The sequence below is a fragment of the Rhamphochromis sp. 'chilingali' genome (genome assembly GCF_963969265.1).
Source record: "Rhamphochromis sp. 'chilingali' genome assembly, chromosome: 13".
Lineage (NCBI taxonomy): Eukaryota > Metazoa > Chordata > Actinopteri > Cichliformes > Cichlidae > Rhamphochromis > Rhamphochromis sp. 'chilingali'.
In genome coordinates this window covers 16,215,981-16,241,681 of record NC_137940.1, presented here as the reverse complement: position 1 = coordinate 16,241,681, position 25,701 = coordinate 16,215,981, and positions in this window count along the sequence as shown.

The following is a 25,701-nucleotide window of genomic DNA, read 5'->3' as shown; positions in this document are numbered from 1 at the left end:
ATACTATGATTAAGCATAAATACTACATTTAGTAGAAATACTATGTTTTAGCACAAATACTATAAAAAGCAGAAATACTATAATTTAGCAGAAATACTATATTAAGCACAAATAGTATAAAAAGCAGAAATAGTATGATTAAGCATAAACACTACATTTAGTAGAAATACTATGTTTTAGCACAAATACTATAAAAAGCAGAAATACTATAATTTAGCAGAAATACTATATTAAGCACAAATAGTATAAAAAGCAGAAATAGTATGATTAAGCATAAACACTACATTTAGTAGAAATACTATGTTTGAGCAAAAATCCTATAAAAAGCAGAAATACTATATTAGGCAAAAATCCTATAAAAAGCAGAAATAGTATGATTAAGCATAAATACTACATTTAGTAGAAATACTATGTTTTAGCACAAATAGTATAAAAAGCATAAATACTGTAATTTAGCAGAAATACTATATTAGGCACAAATTCTATGAAAAGCAGAAATAGTATGATTAAGCATAAATACTACATTTAGTAGAAATACTATGTTTTAGCACAAATCCTATAAAAAGCAGAAATACTGTACTATGATTTAGTAGAAAAACTATAAATAATCAGAAATACTATATTTGGCAGAAATACTATATTTTGCACAAATCTTATAAAATAGCAGAAATAGTATGATTTAGCACAATAGTAATAAGTTAAACAGAAAAATTGGAAAAGCAAAATGGACAGCTGAAAAAATGCTGAACATGCTGAGGGTCCCTCAAATATACTTGTTAAATGAAAAAATCAGCAAAAAAATGCACAGGGAGAGAGAAGTAAGTTTCTAGGTCAGCCTGGGAGCTGCTGAATTTGAATCCACCAATCAGAGAGCCTGTGTACTTTTTCCCGCCAAAACATGTGCATCTATTTACACACGCAGCACAGAGAGGCACAGGATTATTGCAGCCTATTTCTCATAATGACGACTCCCCTCAAACAAATGACCATAATTTCCTAACCGTAGGGGCTAGAGCGGTCATTCTTACACCGTTTTGTTCAGAAGAGATGGGGGAATCTTCCAGTGTTGACAATTTATCATTAAAATGTGAATTATTAAAGCTATTTGACTTCTAATGCACCATAACTGAGTAGAGCGAAGCAAAAACTGGCTTGACTTGCCCTCAAACAACGCTTTGTAACTCGAAATCTATTTGGAGTATCGATATCATTCTTTCACCGTAAGAGACAGCAGGCTTTGGTGAACAGTCATGGAAATTTTCAGGTCTCTGTGGAAATCCAACAAAAAGTTATGACGAGAGAAAAAAGTGGTTCATTTCCAGGGTTTGAAATTTGAAGAAATCTGAGCGACGGACGAATTTCCTACCCTCAAACAAGTCCAACTCATTTCAGAACGGTAATACGTGAGAAAGAAATTCTTGAATTGTGAGCGTCACGAGTGTCTGAAGATATACCGGGACAAGCCTCATGTCTTAACTTTGCTTCGTTAAGGAGATATGACGATTCGAATATGCCTCTCATTACAGAAATGCAGCGGTGATTTTGAACAAACTCTCCATTGACTTTATATGGAGAGTTTTCCGACATTGTGTTGGTCTGAGGAGATTTGCGAAAGTTCTATGAATACCACAACAATGATAGTGACATTTTCGGAAACCCAGCAAAAATACCTATGTTTTGATGTATAATTTGTGGAAGTTGAGTGAAGATTGAGCAAGTAGCAAGAAGTTGTTCGGACATGAAGAGAAGACTGCAAAACCTTCAGTGGCACACTGGAAGCCAAGTGCATAGCAACCATAACAACGCATGTATTTTGTGAAAAATCACAATTTTGCAACTGAAAACTTTAAGAGGCATAAAGGTAAAACGGTAAAAGATTTGAAAAAGCTGAATCATACCTGAATAGCCCAATAATTTGAGAACATTTTAAAGTTTGAATGGTTGTTCTACGTGAAAATATGAGGAAGTAGTTAAGTTTCAGAAACAAGCAAATTTTAGCAGAATTGCAGAAGTTTCCCATTCATTTCAATGGGACAAATTAAGCTTAATATTTTAAAAAGTATAATAGTGAAAAATACCAAAAGACATAGCAGGAATTAGCAGAAATAGCAGAATATTTTAAAATTTGAACGGTGAAAATCGGCTGAAAATTGTGGAAGTAGTTAAGTGCCAAAAAGTGTACGGAAGTCCCAAGAGGAACTCAATAGTGTGGATGCTTAAAGCATCCACACAATAATAATAATAATAATAAAGAATAAAGAGAAACAGGAACTCAATAGTGTGGATGCTTAAAGCATCCACACAATAATAAAGTAGGATAAAGAATAAAGAGAAACAGGAACTCAATAGTGTGGATGCTTAAAGCATCCACACAATAAAGTATAAAGAATAAAGAGAAACAGGAACTCAATAGTGTGGATGCTTAAAGCATCCACACAATAAAGTATAAAGAATAAAGAGAAACAGGAACTCAATAGTGTGGATGCTTAAAGCATCCACACAATAAACATTAAAGTTTTTTTAAAGGTTGTAACAAGGCAAAATATAGGAAGGTTCAAGAGGTAAAACAACTTTTTCAAGGCATGGTGTGTTCTGGATGTCCTCTGTTAACCAATTACTCATCTCTGCTTCCAATTTTGCCTTAATGGTAGTAGTCCTACCCGGAATAATATTCTCAAGTGTTTTCTATACAGACGTTTAGTTCTGTATTAGCTGAAAGTGACCTGGAGTTACACACAAGTTGGTAGAATGTTTGCTATTATGATAATGCCTTGGTTGCTATTGTGACCTAAGGACAGCTCTGACTATTCATTAAGTGTGCCTATGCCAAGAGGCACACTTATTACTATTCGTTGGATTTATTATTCGTATTATTATTCTTCATCTTCCGCCTAAATTTCGACACGTAACTCGCCCCACAGTATTGAGACAATGTTCACATATGTTATATCATTTTATGCGGCTGGATCTGGAATGGTGTGCTATGACTTTTGGTGTTTATGACTTTTATAGTTTTTTAAATATTAAGATTTTAGTGCAAATTTTGGCCCATTTCTAGGCCCATGAGAAAGACTCAACTTTTGGCCCCATAGAAACAGATTTCAAACTTCATTTGTGGTGTGTTGGCTCTCTCTAGTGGTATGTCGGGAGTGGTACGGCCTGTCTACCCGTATTTGGATTATCGTAATGACGACAATATCAACGGCGCACACAGCGTCGCTGCTTTCAGGAACCATTGGAATTTTTAAGGTTGCGCGAACCATTGAATAGTTACGATAACCGCAAGGGTGTATGCTTGGTGGAAAACTCCATATCCCACAATTCATAGCACACCTCTACAGAGTCAAACAATGGCGGTGTTTCTAGGTCACAAAATAAACTGTTAAGATATTTTCAGGCGAGAATGTCAGTGTGTAAACTTCAAATATCTGCTCGTTTTATCAAGACATCTCATATTAGCAACAGTTTTCTTACGTGTTGCTGCTAGCCGGCTAGCTACCTAGCGCGGCTAGTGACCCTTCGCTAAAAAGCACCCGGGCTTGGCTTTCAGTGAAGCATCTCTAACTCCTTTCACAGTCTTTGTCTTAGCAGGACTTATTTTTCGTTTATATGGGCCGATGATGCTGGTCGATGTGGAAAAAATAACTGAGTTGTTTGGTGGTGGCTAACGCGGAGCTAGAACAGAGGGCAGCTATGCACCGGTGTGTGACAGAAAGGACATGCGGGGAAAGAGACATACGAGGCGGCGAGGCAGCCGCCAATCAACCGGTGGTGGCTAACGTGGAGCTCAATCGTGGATCAGGGAAACTGAAGGCAGGAGAAGCAGGCGGCTGCATGTCTGAACGTGAGGTGAACTGAATTTCAGGTAAGCAGTTATGAACTGCACTCTATTTGGGTCAGATATAAACCGAGTTTAGGTGTAGTTTATTTTCGTTGTGCTGACTTTTTACAATCACTTACAATAACTCATACTGAGTGCTAGCTAGCACTACGGAGTTTCTATACAGCTGTGTGCGCGCTAAGTTAGTGATGTTGAACTTTATGACAGCCTCCCCTGTCATTCTCTCGCCTGTTGAAACTTCAGTCATGAAACTGATCAATGATCCGCTTTTCTCTCTTGTTTATTTATCGCGCTAAACAACAGCAGCATGTTTAAGCTTGATCAGCTGTTGTTAGAATTCATTTGATTTTAATTTCTAGTATCAGCTGATGTTTGCTGGAGCCACAGCTGTAAAAACGGCTGGTCCAAACCAGGAGATGTCCCTACTGAATCATCAGAGCTGAACTGGTGATGGAGAAACAGGTTTACCTTTTAGGTGACATGAATGAGTTGAAGGGAAGTTATGAACTGTTTCTGAGAGACAAATAACACCAAGCTCCTTTTTTGTGTAGCTGACAGCTGGTAACTGTGCAGGGGCGGATCTAGCAAAGCTTTTGCCAGGGGGCCAGGTAGGGCATTAACAGGGAAAGGGGGACACAAAGATATACTTTTCTTTCTTACTCTCATATAAAATATTTAGCTTTTATTAAATAGTTATCTGAATCTTACAACCAAAGTTTGTATAACAATACACAAGATTGGCTGTAGACTAGGGCTGCACGATTAATCGTTAGAAAATCGCGATCTTGATTCATACTTATGTGCGATCTCATTTCCAAATGACAACGATTAAAAAAAAAAAAAAGACGACGATTGTACCGCATTTTGATCCGGGACGTAGTCTGCATCAAAACAAGCGCTCACTCTTCCTGCTCAACAAATGACAAGGGCAGAGCCTTATACCACGTGATACAGAAGCTGTACCGTGTGATGCTAAAATTAGCAGGGAAAAAACAACGGAGAGCACGTCAGGGATGACGAGAAAGTGACAGGAGAAAATCCGTCCCGGTCAACCACCCAAACATCAATAACGCGAACCTTATACAGCGCTTCCCTATACCTGTCGAACTCCCGCAGGCACAAAGAAATTACGGAGGCTATTACTTATCACCTGACCAAAGATATGGCTCTCATCAACACTGTGCAAAACGAGGCCCCCCCCACACCCTCTAGCAGATTATTACATGAAGGAACCTTTTAAAAAAACAAAAAACAAGCGCGTCCATGCTCACAGGTGTACACACGGGTGATCACACCCACAAACTACACCCTTTTTGGCTCCTACCTCAAAGCACACTGTGTTCTGTTGATCTTATGTGCTGCACAATAATGTTTAACATTTAGTATTTACTGTCATATTCCCATATATCATTGTGATGTTGTTTATTCTATTACTCTTGTTCTCTTCTGCTTGCTTTCTTTTTTCTTTCTCAGCAGGTGATCCAGGTGATTGATATATGCATTTTTTTTCTCTGCCCGTTCTGTTGGTTTTTGTCTTTTGCCCTTCTCCCCTGTCCCTCTTCTCAGCTGTTTCTCTTTCCCTCTTTCTTTCTCCCCTTCTTTCCCCCAGTCAAGTCTGTCCCGTATTCAGTAAGTGAAAATAAAATAAACAATAAAAGGTGAATCAAATGGACCATTACGGCAAGGCTGGGATGGTCAGTTTGGTAAAGTAAATCCGTTGGGCATCTTTCTTTGCCTTTAGACAACAATTCTGATGGCAAAAGAGCCAAATGGGACAGGCCAAAAAAAAAAAAAAAAAAAAAAAGACAAAAGAGGGTCCTGCTACTTTCAAGGTCTATCTGATTGTAGTGTAAAAGTGTATTTTGTGACACTTTGACTATTTTAAAAACATTTCTTATGTACAAATCTTTTATTATTTGTTCAATTTGAAGTCATTGCAATAAATGAATATAAAAAAAAAAAAAAAAAAAAAAAAAAAAACGAGGGATTTAGGAGAATGATCAACACCCTAGACAAACGCTACACAGTGCCGTCCCGGAACTATTTTTCTATTGTTGCACTACCTGCTCTATACACGCAGTGTCGAGCAACAGTGGAGACGGAATTTCAAGCAGTACAACATTTTGTGGCAACGAAAAAATGTGAGACATTTGTTGTTTTTATGTTTATTTATTGTTTATGTTCAGTCTCAACTGTTACGACGTTGATGTGCAGTTAATAAGTGCAATAAATATTTATATTGGAAAAGAAAATCGTGAGAGAATCGTGATCTCAATTCTAAGCCAAAAAATCGTGATTCTCATTTTATGCAAAATCGTGCAGCCCTACTGTAGACCATTGCTAATCATTCAGAACACTGTGTAAAAATAACAAAAAACAAAAAGTGAATCCAAAAGTGCATAAATATTTATTTTACGTGTTTGATGTGTGTGGCGGGGCGTGGTCTGCAGTGCTGTTGCAGGGGAGGTGGACCTACGGGCGTAAAGTCTGTGCTCTCTCGGCTCTTTTTTGGGCGTGTGTTGGGCTGTGAGTTGAAAAGCTATAGCCAGCTGTGTGGGTACACCAACCATGTGTGAAAAGTGGTCCATAACGTAATGGTTCAAAGCGTGTTCATGCAAACATTGTCGGGTCTGCTGTGGTACAATGGGACTTCTGCTCACGAACCTCTGTGCACAGCGTCTGCAAATTGGGGCTGTACGAAGTCACCTCATCTTTACACAAAACTGTAAGCTATCATCTGTGAGGCGTGAGCGGTGTTTGTTTTTACCATAGTTCATGGTGGAGAATGGCTGCTCTGCTGAGTTTTGCTCTCTGTAGCCGTATGAATGGCAAACTACACTGATTAGCAGCAGCATAGGCACACTTAAAATTTCTTCCGAACTTTTCGCTTTCTAGTTTTGTCTATTATGCTGGTGGTCGAAATTCAAATAGTTTAATAGCATTTAGTATAATGAGTTGCCTCAAATAGATGGAAAAAGTAGTAAAGCATTGTTCTTTTCTTACACTTAAGAAATTGTATTTTTAGACCGAACAAGATATTTTAGACACCAATCCAATTTGTATCGCCCAGAATTTTCCAAATTAGCCAAATGTGATGTAATGTCTGACCTGGAGGTATTTGAAGAAGTGGGGGAACATCTCTTTCTTAAAATTGTTGGAAAGATGCAAACACTTATTCCAGGTTGCCAGCATTTAAATTTCCCTTCTTCATTCCTGTACGAAAAACACCATCTGACTACTGACAAACGATTGGGTTGCAATAAAAAAGTCTGGTCTTAGTGTAGTATATTTGGAGCATAACAATTTTCCTCTCAGCAATCCATAAATTTTGCACGTATAAGTAGTGACAACAGCAATATTCCATTTGTCTCTACTGTATTTACTACTTTGTCTTGTTAGTTATTCACTTTGTAATAAAACATTAATGAAAAAGTCAAAAAACATGGTATTAACACCTAGACTTGTACAGTGAAGTTTTTGTAAGCTTTAGAAGCTTGTGCTTTGAGTGCTTTCTCCATTGGACGAACCTGTTTGTTTTAAATGATAACAAACATATTATCATTTAAGTTAAATAATTTACATTACTTGGTGTGTTTGTGTTCTGCACGTGTACCGATCAGAGTCCTCAGCCCCACTAATGTTCTGATGCAGATTAGTCTGTGTTGGTTTCCTGGAGAAGCTGTTCCATGTTTTGCTTTTTGTTTTTTTCGCCTGTCCCATTTGGTTCTTTTGCCATCAGAATTATTGTCTAAAGGCAAAGAAAGATGCCCCATGTTTTTGGGGAGATGTTTCTCTACAGGCCTTCATCATAGGTTTTAGGTACAGACAAAAAAGAAGAGTCAAAAGAATATAATTGAAATTCATCCTGGTACATGTTTTAGCCACAGTAATATTTGAGTTCAAGAGCAGAGAGAAGGGAATGCACCTTCAACAGTTGACTAAAAAAACTACTGCTCAAGATTTTTTAAACATTTTACTTTTACTTGTCTGTGCAACCTTGGGGCCACAAGTGGTCCATGACTAGAAAGTGGTTCTTGCTACACAGGTAGCAAGAGTGCAGTGAGGCATATCCTCTAATCCTTCAGCTGTGCCTGTCACAGACATTTTCTATTTACTGCCACACTGTGGCTCCACATTACTATGAGGCTTAGCAGACATTAGCCATTTTCGTCTTGGGAGCTTGAGTGTGTGTGTGAAAGTTACTTAAGAGTCAGTGGGGGGAGTAATGGCCGAGTTGAGTGTCTGAGATATTGTCTGCCTTGATCAAATGGGTGGAGGCATGGTGGGTTGGCTCCATCTGTCTTTCTGTCATGCATAATAACCCTTAGTATCTCATGATGCTTACCGATCTAAAGTAGGCAAAAGTCCACAGAGTAATGCCTGTCATGGCTCTCTTTGGGCACATTCAGATTATGCTGATTGGTCAAAAGGCATATTTATAACTTAGTAAAGTTAAGCACAGACTTTCAGACACAGCTGATCGGTTTTTCATTACACTAAAGGGAACAGTGCAAGCATATCATTTCTTTGGCTTGAGGTTGTTGGGGAATAATGTTTGCTTAATTGTTTGGGATACACAATGTGATGTACATCATTGATCACACTTGGCAAAATCCACCAGTGATGCACCTTATTTCCTGTGCTCCATCATCATGAATTGCCCTCATCTCTCTGAATGCTATATACAATAACTTGACTATCGAGTCCAGTACTTTTTCTCCTGCAGATGATGGTGAATAATCAAGGACATACTTTAAAGCCACTGAGGTATTTGGAGATCTACACATGTTGTGATAGAACTTATAATTCACTTTTATCATCACTCTCCATCTACTGAGTATCAAAAATGTGTCATGGTTGTGTTAGTGATTTGTCTTATCTTTTGAACCCTTCTCTCATCTTGTGTATTTGCAGCCCAGTTATGTTGATGTGTAGTTTTTTGTGCATAAAAAGATCTCCCATTAACAACCCTCTTTAAAGTTAGTTATTGTTAATTCCCCAGATTAAAAAAAAGTATTTTAAAAGATTATAATGACAAAAACTACTGACAGAATGAATAAACAGCTGCCATGACTTTTTGTGCAAACTTTCTATATAATTTTGTGTAATACCACTTTTTACCTTAAGCTAAAGCAGTGACTAGAGCTGGGCGATAGAACTATAACGATATGTATCGTGATATAACTTTTACTCGATAGAGAAATTAAACTATCGCGATAGACCTCGCCGCTCTTGTCCTCTTAAAAAAAAAAAAAAAGGACAGCCAATCCAAATTAAGTAGCGCAGAGCCGAACCAATCACAGCCGCAGCGTCACGTCGCGTGACTTGTTACGTACAGCACAAGTGCCAAGCCGCACATGTGTATTTGTTTGGGAAGCAGCCAGCCACCTTACCGCCTGGGTAATGGAGGAAATGAGTGTGCCGACTAGAAAAATCAACCGAGCGTGACCGAAGGTTACCGAAGAGAAAACAGATGATGGTTCCAATGCTGGAGATTGTCGAACGGAAGAGCCATAGAAGTTCTGTAGTGTGAAGGTATTTCGGCTATTTCAAGTCTGACAACAAACAGAGTAGCGTGCACTGTAAATTGTGCCGAAAGCAAGTCTGGAAATACAATAAACTGGTGCATGCGTCACACTGTGCACCACGTTATTGTTTCGGTGAAATGAATTTCTACAATACTGTTACTGTTAATTCTACTCTCTGCAGTGTTTAAATGCTTACATATACACACACAGTTACTGTCCCCCCACACATACGACTCGGTTCTGCTTCTATGCCCCAGCTTTCTTTACTTTTTCCCACCGAGGCTTCTAGACTTCTGATTGGCCAACATTTCTGCACGGTTAGGAATCTAGCTCCACCTGCTGCTTTGGCATGTTCATAGCAGCGTTTTCCTTCATTTCTGCCTTTATGTGTGGACGGGATTATTTTTTAAAACGAAAACGGAAAATCTCCGTTTTCAAAAATACCCATGTACGTGTGGACGTAGCCTCAGTCTCTGACTGGAAGCGCTAATTCGTCCTTCGGCTTTTGTCAGACTAAAGTACCTGTTAAAACTGTTTGAAAAGCTAAGCTATACAACAAGGAGAGATTGAGAATTTCCTTTTAGTTCTCAGTTTGCAATATTTGCCTTTATTTATCTGAAAAAGTCTCATGTTCCTTAAGTACATCTACCCTGTTGAACTTATTATGGGAAATAAATATTTAAATAAAAACAAGCTGCTGATTATTTCACATTTTACTTGTGAGCAACGGCACATTTAAATCTTACAAATATAGTTATTTGGCTTATATCGTGATAGATATCGTTATCGCCTGAAATGGAAAAAAAAAACATATCGTGATATGAAAAAATCTTATATCGCCCAGCTCTAGCAGTGACTCAAAGTAGAATTCACTAAGCTCTGAGTTTAATCATCGACTCTATTGAAAAAATGGACAAAGTAAAAGTCACATTGCCTGTTGCTTTTGATCTCTGCATTTTGAAGACTCAGTCTCAACTTTTGGCCATCATTATGTTATGTGAAGCACAAGTTTGGACAAAACGGTATTAAGGTACCACCAATAAATAAATTGCTTAAAAAATAAAATTAACTACTTATTTCAGTACAGAGGCATTAATTATCTGATAAATATTACCAAGTAAAAGACTGTTGCAGGACTATAATTTCAATAACCTCAACCAAACAGCTTGTGATTTCTCAGACTGACCCAACAGCATAAACACAGTAAAAAATGAGAAGTCTGTGACCAAAAAGACATTGTTGGGCTGCTCTTGGGATGTTAGTTGATATCCTTGTAGACAGTGATTGGCTACAACTCCTTATGTTTGGACACTTTTGAGTCATCATGCTCCTACCTCAAGAATCCAAATGAATGAGTTATACAAACATTTACTCACCATACGTTTCTTATGACAACAGAAACTTTAGAGGGCAAAAGCATTTTTTTGCACCGGGTCATCAGCTGAGCATTTCAACATCAGTCAGCACTGACATACTCACCAAACTCATACCCAAACATCTCACAGAGCTGCAGATTTGTTATGGTGTTTGTCAATAAACATGCAATATACAATATTTATAAGTGTAGCATTAATATAAAATATTAATATAATATAATTTTAATATAAAAATTGAGTCAGCCATAACATTAAAATCACCTGCTGTTCTCTATGGGTCATCCCTTAGGTGCTGCCCATGCCCCATAAGGGCATGGGCAGCACTGGGTTGTTGGCAGAGGATCCTTTAGGTCCTGTGGGAGTCTGCAGTTCAGATCAACTTTTCTTCATCCTCCTGTTGTTTTCATTGAGCACTGTCCTGTTGGAGGACATCATTGCAAGAATAGTGTTCAGTTCAGTTTAGTTTTAGTTCTATAGTGCAACATCACAACAACCGCTGCCTTGGGGCGCTTTATATTGTAATATTAAAAGACCCTACAATACACGTATAGCTGCAAGCCTGTGTACCTTACAGGTTCTGACCTATAAAATCCAGGTAACTGCTGTCAGATAGTGGATGTTGCTATAATTGATATAACAATGACAGTTGTTGTTTTTCATTGTGTTAGCCAAACAATATATCTATAACTACTACAATCACCCCTCCCAATTCCATGCACACACACATTCACACCATTTGTGTTTCTCTTTCACACACACATAGACATACAGTCATGGATCTGTTTCTTAGCAACCGCCTTGGACTGTTCTCTGCAGAATGAGAACAGGTGCTATCTTTCTCTCATGTGTCACAACATTACCAATTAGTGGTCGTCATAACAATACCATTTAGTGTCTGTTGCAATAATAGTGCCTACTGTACTGTCAGAGTAAAAACCAATTAATGCCTTACCCTTTATTAATTGCAATGAATGCTTTATGTTGCAGGCCTATTCAGTGCTTAGCAAAGAAACAGGCCCTTCTAGTAACATTTTGCATATTGTGCAATTATCTGGGAAAACCAAAACACAGTGTGTGCATGCTAAGTGAAAGCTAACAAATACCTAAAAGAAACAGCTGAATGCAGTCCAGCCAAATTAAATAGAATTGGGGATCTGAAAAAAAGGCACCCTAACACATACACCTATCTATATAAAGATCTGAGGAAGGGTATAAAAAAGTTTCTGCAGCACTGAAGATAGCAATGAGCATCTATCATCTAAAGTGGCATCTATCATCCACAAACAGAAGACATTTGGAACTACCAGGACACAGGCCTTAGTAAGGGAGGTCACTGAGAACCCGATGGTCACTCTGAGAGAACTCCAGCATTGCTCTGTGGTGAGAAGAGAACCTTCGAGAACAACATCCAGTTCTGCAACACTCCACCAATCAGGGCTGCATGGGAGAGTGGTCAGATGAAAGCCAGTCCCCAGTAAATGACACATGCTTGTCCTGGAGTTTGTCAAATGGCCTTGAAGGACTCTTATGTTTGCAAGTCTTCTCCTCAACAAATACAATAATGTCGATGAAACGTTTGCACCATCAAAGGCAACCGCGGGTGCCTTTGGTTTCAATCTATAATACTGGACTTATTTTCCTACGAAGGTTCAAACTTTGAGAGTGTTTAAACAAGAGAGAAAAGTGTGAAAATGTTCATGCCTGTCTGAGAAAAGTGTATAAAGTGTGTAATGAGAGGTTTTACAGCCTTAAAACATCTATAATAATTGTAAAAAATAAAGTTGTCTACTGTCATGCCCTCTACTATCGCGGGTTATTTTTAGAACGTAACTACCGTGATAAAGGAGGGACCACTATATGTCCAAATATTATATGTTAAAAAAACACTCAGGCTTTCATAAAGGGTCTTCATTTTTTGACATGATTGTATAGAGTAAGTGTAACCACCACATTATCTTTGTCCACACCTTTTGTTCCAAAAGCTGACACTGCACCTCTTTGCTAAATCACAGCACTAGTGTTTCTTTTTCTTTTTATTGTTTTCTTTTTAATATTTAAAGGATATTGTTTGTATTTAAAGGAGTTTCCCAATCAGAAACTGCAATTGAGTCACAAAGCAAGACACGTGTCAGCGATCAAGATATTTTTAAATTTAGTATAGATGATGTGGCGCTAATGACAGTGTGACGATCAAATAAGTTAAATAAAACTAGCATTCCGCTAATCACCAAAACTCAGCTCCCAACACACACTCCATTAAAAGCTCAACAAAAGGATAGCAAAATGAATACTGATATTTATGACTTTATGGTCACCGTATTATGAACCATTGTCAGAAATGGATAAGCTAAGCTCATTGATTTAAATTCCTTATGGCAAATTAACTGACTAATCACTGCAAACTAACCCTAAATTATTTCACTGTAACTACGGTAAGTCACATCTGAAAAGCTTGATGGCTAGCTTGCAACTGACTACTGAAATCTATGAATTGTACTGATTTCAATGATTAATAGATCATAGCTAGCTACAGTGAGCTAAAACCCAACAAAGTAAGCAATGCTGTTTAAAATGGTGTAGTTATGTCCAAGCCAACTTTGTTGTCATTGTAGCGATGCATTATATTGTACAGTATAATGCAAGTATACACTTGTCTCTTACTTATTGTTTATGATGCATGGCATCTTATTTCTTATTATTTTAGACAGAATGAGACGGTCTTGTGCACTATAGTATGATCACTGTTAGTTGGTATCCAAGGTGCACACATGAGTGATATTGCAGTTTACTTAACAGCTGAAGATGTCATATTTATTAATTTTTTGTTTGTTTTGTTTTTTCTTTGTTAAATGAGCTCTTTCGAAGTCAAGCTTGTGATTGTTAGTGAAAAGCTTTAGGGTATTCGCTCTTTGCAGAAGAGGTTATAGAGGAAGGATGGAGACGGGAGTCCTCACATGTACTGTCATATACAGTTAATCAGAGATTACTGGAGAGCCATACAGAGTGAGGTTGCAGTGTGATCTGCAGGTTTCTAAAGAGCAAAGCAAAACAAGCTCTTCTGTATACTCTCAGACTGCTTTCCCCAGTGTGGATTTTGCCTCCCACAGTGTGTGTGTGTGTGTGTGTGTGTGTGTGTGTGTGTGTGTGTGTGTGTGTGTGTGTGTGTGTATGTCAGTGAGCATGAAAGATGTACATAGCAATCTGTTTTATATGGGAAAGAAAAGAAGGAGAGGATGGATATGACTGCAGTATTAGCTGATCAACACAGATAGTGATAAAAATCAATGGTACTTATAGAGCACTTTTCTACTCGATTTGAGTACTGAAAGCGCTTTCTATTATATGTCTCATTCACCTAATGACACACCCATATGTATCTATACCTACCTCTATTTATTCATTCACACACACACTCACACAGATATTGCTGGGGCAACTCGGGGTTTGGTATTTTGCCCAAGGATACTTCGGCACATAGACTAGAGGAGCCGGGGATTGATCCATCTCTAACACCTGAGCCACAGACAACCCCAGTGAAAACAACATTGTACTGATTTCAGAGCAGCTGAGTTTTCTCTGAAAACATACATTGGATGACTAAGAAAATGAGGATCAGTTAGCCACAAATATATATACCGGCACATGAACATTGGAGAGTGTGAGATTCTTCAGTACTTCGCTTTCTTGCATGTCTTTGTGCTGTGACTGACTTATGTCAGCTGAAGCTTGCAGCAGCCCTGCTTTTTCCATGTTGTTCAGTAGAAGGGCTTGTCAACTCTTGTCACTGCCATTACAAACCAAACAAGCTCAAACACAGGGTTTTTTTTGGCAGTGGGGTGGGGATTCCACATGTTGTATGACAGCTGCTTTATGTTGCGTCACACCTAAAGATAGGGAGTTGTTAGCTGTGGGCCCTGAAATAAAAATAATCAGAATTATTTTATTCCCTTTTTTTTAAATTCACACACCAGTATGGAGCTCATTCCACAGATAAGCATTTAACTGGAAGCTGTGTATAAACATTTGTAGTTTTACTGTACTGGGAAATTGTTTCTTTTTTATATTTACATACTAACATGTGTAGAACATTGAATTCAAAATCCTGCTCCTCACATACAAGGTCTTAAATAATCAGGCCCCATCTTATCTTAATGACCTTGTAGTACCATATCACCCTATTAGAGCACTTCGCTCTCACTCTGCAGGCCTACTTGTTGTTCCTAGAGTATTTAAAAGTAGAATGGGAGGGAGAACCTTCAGTTTTCAGGCCCCACTTCTGTGGAACCAGCTTCCAGTTTGGATTCGGGAGACAGACACTATCTCTACTATCTCTACTAGCCCTAACTATATGCTAAAGCATATAGTTAGGGCTGGACCAGGTGACCCTGAATCCTCCCTTAGTTGTGCTGCAATAAACGTAGGCTGCCGGGGGATTCCCATGATGCATTGAGTTTTTCCTTTCCAGTCACCTTTCTCACTCACTATGTATTAACAGACCTCTCTGCATTGAATCATATCTGTTATTAACCTCTGTCTCTCTTCCACAGCATGTCTTTTATCCTGTCTTCCTTCTCTCACCCCAACCGGTCGCAGCAGATGGCCGCCCCTCCCTTAGCCTGGTTCTGCCGGAGGTTTCTTCCTGTTAAAAGGGAGTTTTTCCTTCCCACTGTTGCCAAAGTGCTTGCTCATAGGGGGTCATATGATTGTTGGGTTTTTCTCTGTATCTATGAAGCGCCTTGAGGCGACTTATGTTGTGATTTGGCACTATATAAATAAAATTGAATTGAATTGAATAGAAGTAAATGCAGCTTCACAGTAACTGTGTTGGAACCAACAGATGACAGATGTTAGCTTGCTGGCACTGTAAAATATCAGAAGTCCATGTTTGTTAAAATCTTTACGTTCTGGATCAATGTTCTTTTTTAAATGTGAGCTAATTATTTATTTACAGAGGTAAAGCTGTGTGTTCAGTTAATGAAGAGCAGGTTGCTGTTGTAATATAATGTGCAAGTTAAGAGCATTTTAGCATCTCCTGATGCTTGAAGAGTGCGGTCAGTTGAATTTACTATGACTTAAATGACATTCCTTTTCCTCAGCTTTGCTTTGACATCTGACTCATCATTCATAGCTAAACATATGTACTACGTACTAAAAGCAATCTGTCCCTTCATGTAGAGCCATGCACACAGGGGTCAGAATAGCTGTGTTTAAGGATTACATTGGTAATTGTGTGTTTGTATGTTCCCTGTTCTGTGATTGTAGGGATTTGCAGTATATGTAACTACCAATGACAATCATGTTTAGGTTCATTAGTATGCTTTAACAAGTATAACGAATGAGCAAAGGTATTGGTTTATTCTGAATAGTACAGCATAATGTTGCACTGGTTTTGAATGGTGAGTTGAGTCAACAGGACCATTAGCAAAAAGGGCTTCTTAGTTAAATCCAGCATCATAGGAAGAAGTGTAGAAATCCAGACAAAGCCAGTTAGGGTTTGGCTTGTCTTCTTGCAAAGTTACATTTCTAACAATTCCTACTTGGATAATACTCTTTATCTTTCATCTTTATCTGGGCGATCGTGGCTCAAGAGTTGGAAGTTCGCCCTGTAATCGGAAGGTTGCCGGTTGTTGTGTCCTTGGGCAAGACACTTCACCTGTTGCCTACTGGTGGTGGTCAGAGGGCCCGGTGGCGCCAGTGTTCGGCAGCCTTGCCTCTGTCAGTGCGCCCCAGGGTGGCTGTGGCTACAATGTAGCTGCCATCACCTGTGTGTGAATGGGTGGATGACTGAATGTGTAAAGCGCTTTGGGGTCCTTAGGGACTAGTAAAGCGCTATACAAATACAGGCCATTTACTCTTTAGGAGCAGAGACTCAGACCCTTTAAATGGAGAGCCAATCCAGACTTCCTGTATGCAAGTAATTGGAACCTAACATTTTTAATTTAAAGCCATGGCAAATCCCATTGATTATATAACCTCCAGATAGGCTTACAGCATCTACTATAGGACCATATATAGGATTTCTCTGAAGTTAGTCATAGTCGAATGTGATAGTATAAAAAATGTGTAATTGTTCCTTTTGTATAGTTATGATTAGAGATTCTTTAACCAATCCCATTTGTTTCTTCTATAGATGCTCCAATAATATTTTTATTATTTTTTTTCAACAAATTGTGAAGTTAAAAAATCTTAGATAATAAACACCATTTAACTCTGTATGAGTTGTATTGTGGGGACATCTGTATATTACAGTTATAATAGTAAAACCCCATCAAATCCTTAAATTATAGGAAACACACACTTATCACTTATTTAAATAATATTTTCCTTTGTAGGAAACTGAGTTTTCATTCAGTTATTTAATAACTGCCCCAGTTAGCACTGCTGGGCATGTTGTTCATTTTAAAATAGGCTTGCACATGATAGAGCAAGATTGCCTCAATCAGCTCCAGGTAAGAGAGGGTGTGGTGGCCCTGACCATGGGCTGATACCAAGGAATCTCAGGAATCTGTTGGAAATTTTCTGATCAAAGAGATGTAGAAGTAATGTGCTGCTTTTTATTGGAATGTTTTCCAACATACATGAACAGGTACTTATTTAGCGCTTTTCTTCTCTAAATGAGCACTCAAACCGTTTTTTTTTTTAGTTTTTTTTTTACCGGCCTTATTCAACCAATCACACACGTATTCATACAAGTGCTTGCTTTTTATACTTAAGCGCTTTATCTACCATTTTTGCACACACTGACATAGTTTTATCAGGGGCAGATGACTGGAGGAGCCAGGGAGTAAACCACTGACCTTCCAATTGGTGACCTCCTGCCCTCCCACCTGTGCCGCAGCCACACTGGAAGGCCTTCATTTTTTTGATCTTGATCGTGGTCAGTGATACACGTCTTGAAAGTCTCATCTTTAGATACACCCTGTACGCCTGTGTGCAGAAATAACCGCAACAACGTAACTAATAAGCTGCAACACTCAAGTAAAGTTGTGTCAAATCTTGAAACCTTTTGAGGTGACGACAGTTCCCCAATAAATTATTATTATTATTATTATTATATATATATATTTTTTTTTTTTTGGTTCTTTCGTTTGGATCTTTAGCCATCAGAATTGTTGTCTTAAGGCCAAGAAAGATGCCAAGCAGATTTATTTTACCAAGTGGATCATCATGGCCTTGCCATATTGGTCCATTTGATTGACCTTTATTATAATTATGAATTTATTTTATTTTCAGTTGCTACAAACGGGACAGACATGACTGGGGGATAGGACAGGGAGAAAGAATGAAAGAAAGAGAGGGAGAGAGAGAAAACCAAAGGGGAGAAGAGATGGTGAGAAGGGGGGGGAGAAAGAAAAACAAAAACAAACAAAACACCTGGGTCACCTGTATGGAGAAAAAAAACAGAAGAGAAAGCAAACAACAAAGAGCAACATAATAAAAAAAACGGCACCATCACAATAAACTAGCTAGCAGTAGATATCAGTAGATACTAAATAATAAACGATATTGTGCAGCACGCAAGATAGACAGCGCACAATGTGCTTTGAGGCAGCAGCCAAGGAAGCTGTGGTCCACGTCTGTGAATACCCGTGTGTACCCCTGTGTGCATACCTGTGTGGATCAGCATGCTTGTTTTCCAAAGGTTTCTCCATGTAACGATCTGCTAGGGAGTGTGGGGAGTCACAGCCCCGTCCTCCAGGGTATGAAGCAGGTATGGAGGAGATCAAAACTCCAGACATCCAGAGGCCCCCAGAACACAAGAGACCAAGGAAGACCAACAGAGGGGCAGCCGCGCCACTGTCCCAGAAAGAGCTGAGGAGAGTCCCAGATGAGGGCTCACTCAGCAGCCACGGAGCAGAAGCCAGGGGGAGTTGCAGTGACGCGCCCGTGAGCTCCGCCGGCAGCCAGCTGTGCCTGAGTGACCAAGCCCCAGGCCGAGAGGCCGGGGGCACCCCACCTCCGAAGTGGCCCGAGCGAGCTCCAGGCCCCGATAAGCGGCCGCCAAGGAGTGACCTGGTGTGTACCCGGACGCCCATCCCCGGACAAAAAGAACCACCAACGCACCGATACCTGAGGGAGTCCGCCACTGGCAGAGGAAGTGGTGGTGGGTGGAGATAGGCCTCCAAACCTTGGTTCCCCAATAAATTAAACTGAAAAGAAAAGGTTATGTAACAAAGATATTGCCCAGGGTGAGCATGTTGGGACAGAAAGTACTCTGCTCTAACTCAGTGAAGCATGACGACTTGTTTAATTGGGTTGTTGTGACCATACAAATATTCACCCTGATTATGCCACGCTAAAAAGAAGTCACAGAGGAATAAAGCAGACTTACGGAGTTATTCATGTTCATTTATACATAATGTTAAAGAAGTAACAGCAGTGTGAAACAATGACCGGAACATTCCTCACTTCATTTTGTGAGACATTCTGTATTTTCTTCCATTAATTTCATGCGTTTAATTTAATTTATAGTAACTCTGGCCTAGTAATACATCAAACGAGTATCATCTCTATAATGACTTTCACAGTTACATACATCAGTTTAATTGTGTATATTCTAATAGTTCATGCATGAAAAAAAAACATGGTATGTGCTATATTAAGACAGTTTTTTTATCCACTCGTCTGAAAAGATAATTTTGGGGGGCAAAGGTGTCCTGGTTAATTCAAAACTGAATCATTTCAATTTACAAACATTTTATCTTTCATATAGTTATATTATAGTTTATACAGCTCCTAATTCAGTAATTTTATCGCAGTTAGTAAAGGAACAATTATTTATTTCGTGTAATGTATAGAACAATACCAGAGTCTTAAGCCACACCTCATTTCTTTGTACCTTGCTTGGAAAATTATAATATAAGTGCAATGATTTGTTGAAATGTGCAAAAATAAATGGAGCAACCTGGTAAAAACAAAGTTTGATATGAGCTTGAAAGCCAATATTTCTATGATAACCTTAATTCTTCAATACAGCCTGAACTCAATTAAAAAATTCCATTATTAGATTTTTACGTAGAAACACTTCTCTGTAACTTTACAAGCAAGCAGACATACAAGTGTTGCATTTATAGTCTTGGAACACGTTTTTAGAGTGTCAGTCGTTGAATGCAAAATGAAAAAAAAAAAAAACTCCCATTCAGAAATAGTTTCTCCTCCTGCTGTTTTTCAAACGAGAGACCTGTCAGCTGCCTTTGGATCAAGACTCAGTGCGCCACAGTGAACCTGGGCTCCTATTATTCTATGTTTTCTCTTGTTGAGTTCCCTTCAGTTCATTCGAGGTCACTTCTCTGCAGTAGAGTTCAGCTTATTTCAAGTGGCAATGCCTCAAGAGGGTAAACTCTTTCATATATATATGTATATGTAATATGAGAGTACTACATCCTATACTGAATTGTATGTAAAAAGCATAGCTTGTTGTGAGAAAATTACTACTACTGGAGTTCCACTCTCTGTAGAGCTTTATGTTCACTTTAAGATCATAGCTTCTGTTTTAAAGCCTACAAATTTACTGCAATGGTCCACTCACATAGAGCTATTTTCGGAGAAAACACTCTGTACAACACCTGCTCGACAGTGGATGGAATACAGGGGGAGACGATCTGATATATTACCATCTCACTGGTCTTAATCACATTCAGAAACAGATTGTTCCTCTCAGACCATCACACAAATAATACACTAGTGCTTTGTTTTTATTTTAGCTGTTTAGTTTGATTACCACTGGTGCCTAAATGTATCTGTTCAAATGTGACATTATGTTATCCTTAATAACTGTGTGTGAAGACTTTGAAATGAGATAGGGCTCTTTAAACCACTATCCCCAAACCAAGCTGCCTTACAGAACTTGAGGGTCTTACTGACTTTGAGTATTTTTATACAGTAAGCTAACCTGAACCCCAAAGAATATCAGAGAGATGCCTTGGGGGCTTCTGAATTGGCATTTTATCAGTTACTAGATGAAGCAAGACATTATGCACACAGGAGGGGTGTACTGCATAACATTATGAAAGCTTGATATTAGATTAGAGAATAGGGATAGGCATAGTCTCTATTAATACAAAATAGAAAGCAACACCTGCAGCAGTAAGCCACTGCTCCAGAAAATTGACATTTTTTTTAATATGTAAAAAAAACATTTAAACTTTTTTTTTTACAAAACTTGATTGGCACAGTGAATTAACATTAGTGTCTTGGACCAGTCTTTGTACTTGAGCTAGCTGATTCTGTACTTGAGCTAGCTTTCTGCTGGTTATAAGTTAAAGCAGGCAACTCAGCAAATGTTTGCAAGAATGTTGATAATGATAAAGTTAATTGTTTTAAGTACTGTAATATTTGGTGCAGTTGGTACTCCAGCTTCCTCTAACAGATCAAATGCCTGCATGTAGGTTAACAAGTAATTATGAATGATGAGTGTCAATTTGAATATGAATGATTGTGTGTTGTCTCTTTAATGGACTTGTGACCTGTCACGAGTGTACCCTGCTTTTTCCCTCATATTGTAGCACCTGGCGTAACCTCCAGCCTCCAACTCCAAAATATGGAAACACTTGATATTTGCATGCATAATGGACCTTCCATGACCTTCCAAGCTATATAGTTTATGTCTTCCATATTTCCATATTTCCAACTATATCCATAATCACATACTGTGTATGCTACCATTGTATATAGTGTATTATCTTACTTTTTTTCATTGATTGTACTTAATTGTATTTTTGTATTTCCTTCATATATCTGTACTTGAGCTGAGGTGACGCAAAAATTTCCCCGTTGTGAGATCAATAAAGTCTTATCTTATCTTATCTTATCTTATCTTATCTTATCTTATATTTTAGCCAAATTTTAGTTGTGTACTCATCATTGTATTTTTGGTGAATTGTAGTGTCCATGGCTAAAACTTTTTTGAACAGTGAACAGTAATTCACAATTACCTCAGTGCTTTCCTGGAAAACTTGTTTTATACACCCTGACTCATGCCTTCTGCATACTAGAAGGTGTTTCTAGTGCACTCATATACATTTATATTGTTGTTAATGCCTCAATATGAACTCAAACATCATGAAATTATTGTAAGATATACCTTTTTTTAAATAAAGCAAACTAATTAATAGCTGACGCAGTCATTTTAAGAAATATTTTGAAGAAATTGAGATTGTGATTTTTACACAGGTGGCATGCTTTTACTACAATAATTGCTGTGACCGTAAAACACCAGATGCAGTAAAATAATAATAACAGAATAATAATAACAGAAAAAATGTAATGTAAAAGATTACATTCTTTTCCATTGTGATAAGAACTTCTGAAAAAAGTCCACTAACAAAAGTCATACCCTTGACGAATGATATATTTAAGTTGAAGTTATTCAACTTACTCACATACATCATGTAATTTGTTAAGAACAAAACGAGGTAAAATGGTGAAGTGGAACCCAAAATCCAAATTCTTTTTGGATTCAAAATCAAAGTTAAAGTGTTCTCTTAATTGACTGATTGGTTGATTGGTGGACTGACTGATTTGAGCAGTACAGTATAAAGTCACGAAGCTGATGAGTTGGAGCTACACTCTAAAAAATGTTTTGTTGGCTCAACTTAAAAAAATTGAGGTAACAATTTCCACTCAGCTTTTTAAGTTACAAATTTTGCATATTATTAAGTAAATCCAGCAAGTAATTTTTAGGTTTGGCTAACTCAACTGGTTCAACAAACCAACATGATTTACTTTGACCTGTAAAAGCATAATTATATTTTAAGCAACCTAATATTAATTTAGAATTTCTGGTAATATTGAGTTGACAAATTACATTAGTTGAGTTAATCTAACTTACTTTTTTACAAATATCCTATTCAGTGGCGTGTCTAGAAAATTTTTGTTGGGGGGGCCAGGTAGGGGCACAGATTTGGAGAAGGGTGGCAGATGTAATTGTCAGATAATGTTAAAAACAATTCTACCAACCGTTAACCATAATTCAATAAACCTAATAACCGAATGCGCTTTTAACTCTTATTAGAATGAGATTTTAACCATTACGGTGCAAAGTTTTTAGATACTGCGTTGATAAAGTACAAGAGATACAATCAGTCAGTGTTCATTCAGCAGTCAAGGACATCAATATTTGCATAGTATTTTTACTGACATGTAGTGCACATATGTTTTGGGCAAAAACATTTTTTAATATTAAAATACGAACATTTTAACATACAATTGGCAAATTAGCCAATGCCAATGCAAAACCAATGCCTATTAAAAAAAGAAGATAATCTTCTCACAAACTGGTGTTTGATTTTGAAACAGGAAAAAAGTGGAGAAACTACTGAAAAGACTAACATTTGAATAAAACCTGAAAGCAAGTAAATACTTTCTATGCTGCCTTATGGTAAACTTTGGCAATATTGATCAAGAACAACACTGGCTGATGATGAAATACAGTCAGCTGGCATGGTGACACTGCCAGTATTAACCTGCAGGTCTGGACTGGGACAAAAAATCGGGCATTTTCACTACAGACCAGCCCACCAGGTATTAAAGCCATAAAGCCTTTGAATGAAAACAAACCCTGTTGTGACAGTGATGTACACTGTCTTTTTGGTATATGTATGATTTCTATACATTTTACGTCAGATAAAAACTTTGTTCGAAAGATTCAAATAATTATTTAATAAAAGCTAAATATTTGAAATGAGAATAAGAAAGAAAAGTATTTCTTTGTGCCCCCCTCTCCCTGTTAATGCCCTACCTGGCCCCCTGGCAACACTTTGCTAGACCCGCCCCTGCACAGTTACCAGCTGTCAGCTACTTAGAAAAAGGATCCTGGTGTTATTTGTCTCTCAGAAACAGTTCATAACTTCCCTTCAACTCATTCATGTCACCTAAAAGGTAAACCTGTTTCTCCATGACCTGTTCAGCTCTGATGATTCAGTAAGGACATCTCCTGGTTTCATCTTCATGTTTCCCTCTCACCACATATCCAAACCGACATCATGACCAGCAGCTTTACAGCTGTGGCTCCAGCAAACATCAGCTGATACTAGAAATTAATATTAACTAAATTCTAACAACAGCTGACCAAGCTTAAATGTGCTGCTGTTGTTTAGCGCGACGTCGGCTGGTTTCCTGTTTCTGGCGCAAAGTGGGCAATAAATAAACAAGAGAGAAAAGCTGATCGGCTGATCATTGATCAGTTTCATGATTAAAGTAGCAACAGAAGAGGGGGGGGGGATAAGAGAAGAAGCAGCTGTGCAGCGTAAAGACAGAATAACTCCAGCTTTTTGTCTTTTCCCATCCTAGCTAAAGTACGGGACAAACTGCGTCTCTTCTCAGCTCAATACGAAACCCATAATATTTTCTCTGAATGAGGGACCATTCCATTTTTTAAGGAGCCGTTGGCAACTCTACTAACTACCCTTATGAATAAAATGAAGTTCACTATCAGTAACATCGTGTCTGTGAAGGTTCTCAGTCATCCAGGTCATCGTAGTCAAAGGAGCTTGCAAAGAAAAGCGTCTGGACTTCTTTAAGTTGCTTGAAGACGTTTCACCTCTCATCCGGGAAGCTTCTTCAGTTCTAAGGTCAAATGGTGGAGAGTCCCAGATATAAACCCAGTGGGAGTAACCCCCCACAGAGGGACAAAAGGAAAGACAGACGCAACAACATTGTCATCCCCTATGTAGCCGGTGTATCAGAAAAACTCAGGAGAGTTTTCTCCAAGCATGACATCCCGGTGCATTTCAGACGCAGCAACACGCTCAGACAAAAACTGGTTCACCCGAAAGACAACACGCCAAAACACAGACTTAACAATGTGGTGTATGCTGTACAGTGCAGTGAGGAATGCCCAGACATTGGAGAGACCAAACAGCCACTTCACAAGAGCATGGCACAACACTGAAGAGCCACCTCCACATTACAAGACTCAGCAGTCCATCTGCATCTTAAGGATAAAGGACACTCTTTCGAGGATGCCAATGTTCACATTTTGGACAGAGAGGACAGATGGTTTGAAAGAGGAGTGAAAGAAGCCATCTATGTCCACTGTGAGCAACCATCTTTGAACAGAGGCGGGTGTTTACGACACCAACTCTCTGCCATCTATAATCCAGTTTTGAGATCCCTTCCCAGACGCCTTAACGCCCACTCACATCCTGGGCCATCTGATCTCAGGAATTCGCATGATAAGGTGGGGCCAGGTTTCACAATGAACTCACCCGAAACTCAGGCTGATTGGGACCCACACCCAGTTTCACAACTTGGCTCAGGCGATTAGAGGATCATCAGGGGGTCCTTTTGTCCCTCTGTGGGGGGTTACTCCCACTGGGTTTATATCTGGGACTCTCCACCATTTGACCTTAGAACTGAAGAAGCTTCTCGGATGAGAGGTGAAATGTCTTCAAGCAACTTAAAGAAGTCCAGACGCTTTTCTTTCCAAGCTCCTTTGACTATCAGTAACATCATAGCAACCGAACAGCTGTATAGAAACTCCGTCATGCTAGCTCACGCAGTACGAGTTATTGTAACTGACTGTAAAAAGTCAACGTAACGAAAATAAACTCCACCTAAACTTGGTTTATATCTGACCCAGATTGACTGCAGGTCATAACTTCTTACCTGAAGTTCAGTTCACCTGATACTCGAACCGCTGGCTGCCTCGGGTCTCTGCTCCTCCTGCCTCCCCTTCCCTCATCCACCTGTTACCTCTGTGGAAGCTCCCCATAGCCACCACCAAACAACTGAGTTATTTTTACACATCGGCCAGCATCTGGCCAATCCACCACCTCTCATTGTTCATGCCGTTACAAAAAAAATAAATTAATAATTCATCAGCCCACTGTGCAAATGTCCGATGGCTAGTCCAGCTATGTTAACTTGTTAATCTTTCGCTGAAAAAATGTTTTCTGTGGTGCCGTCATTCGTGCTTGGCTCTTCTACCTTTGCTAATATGATGCTCATAGTGCAG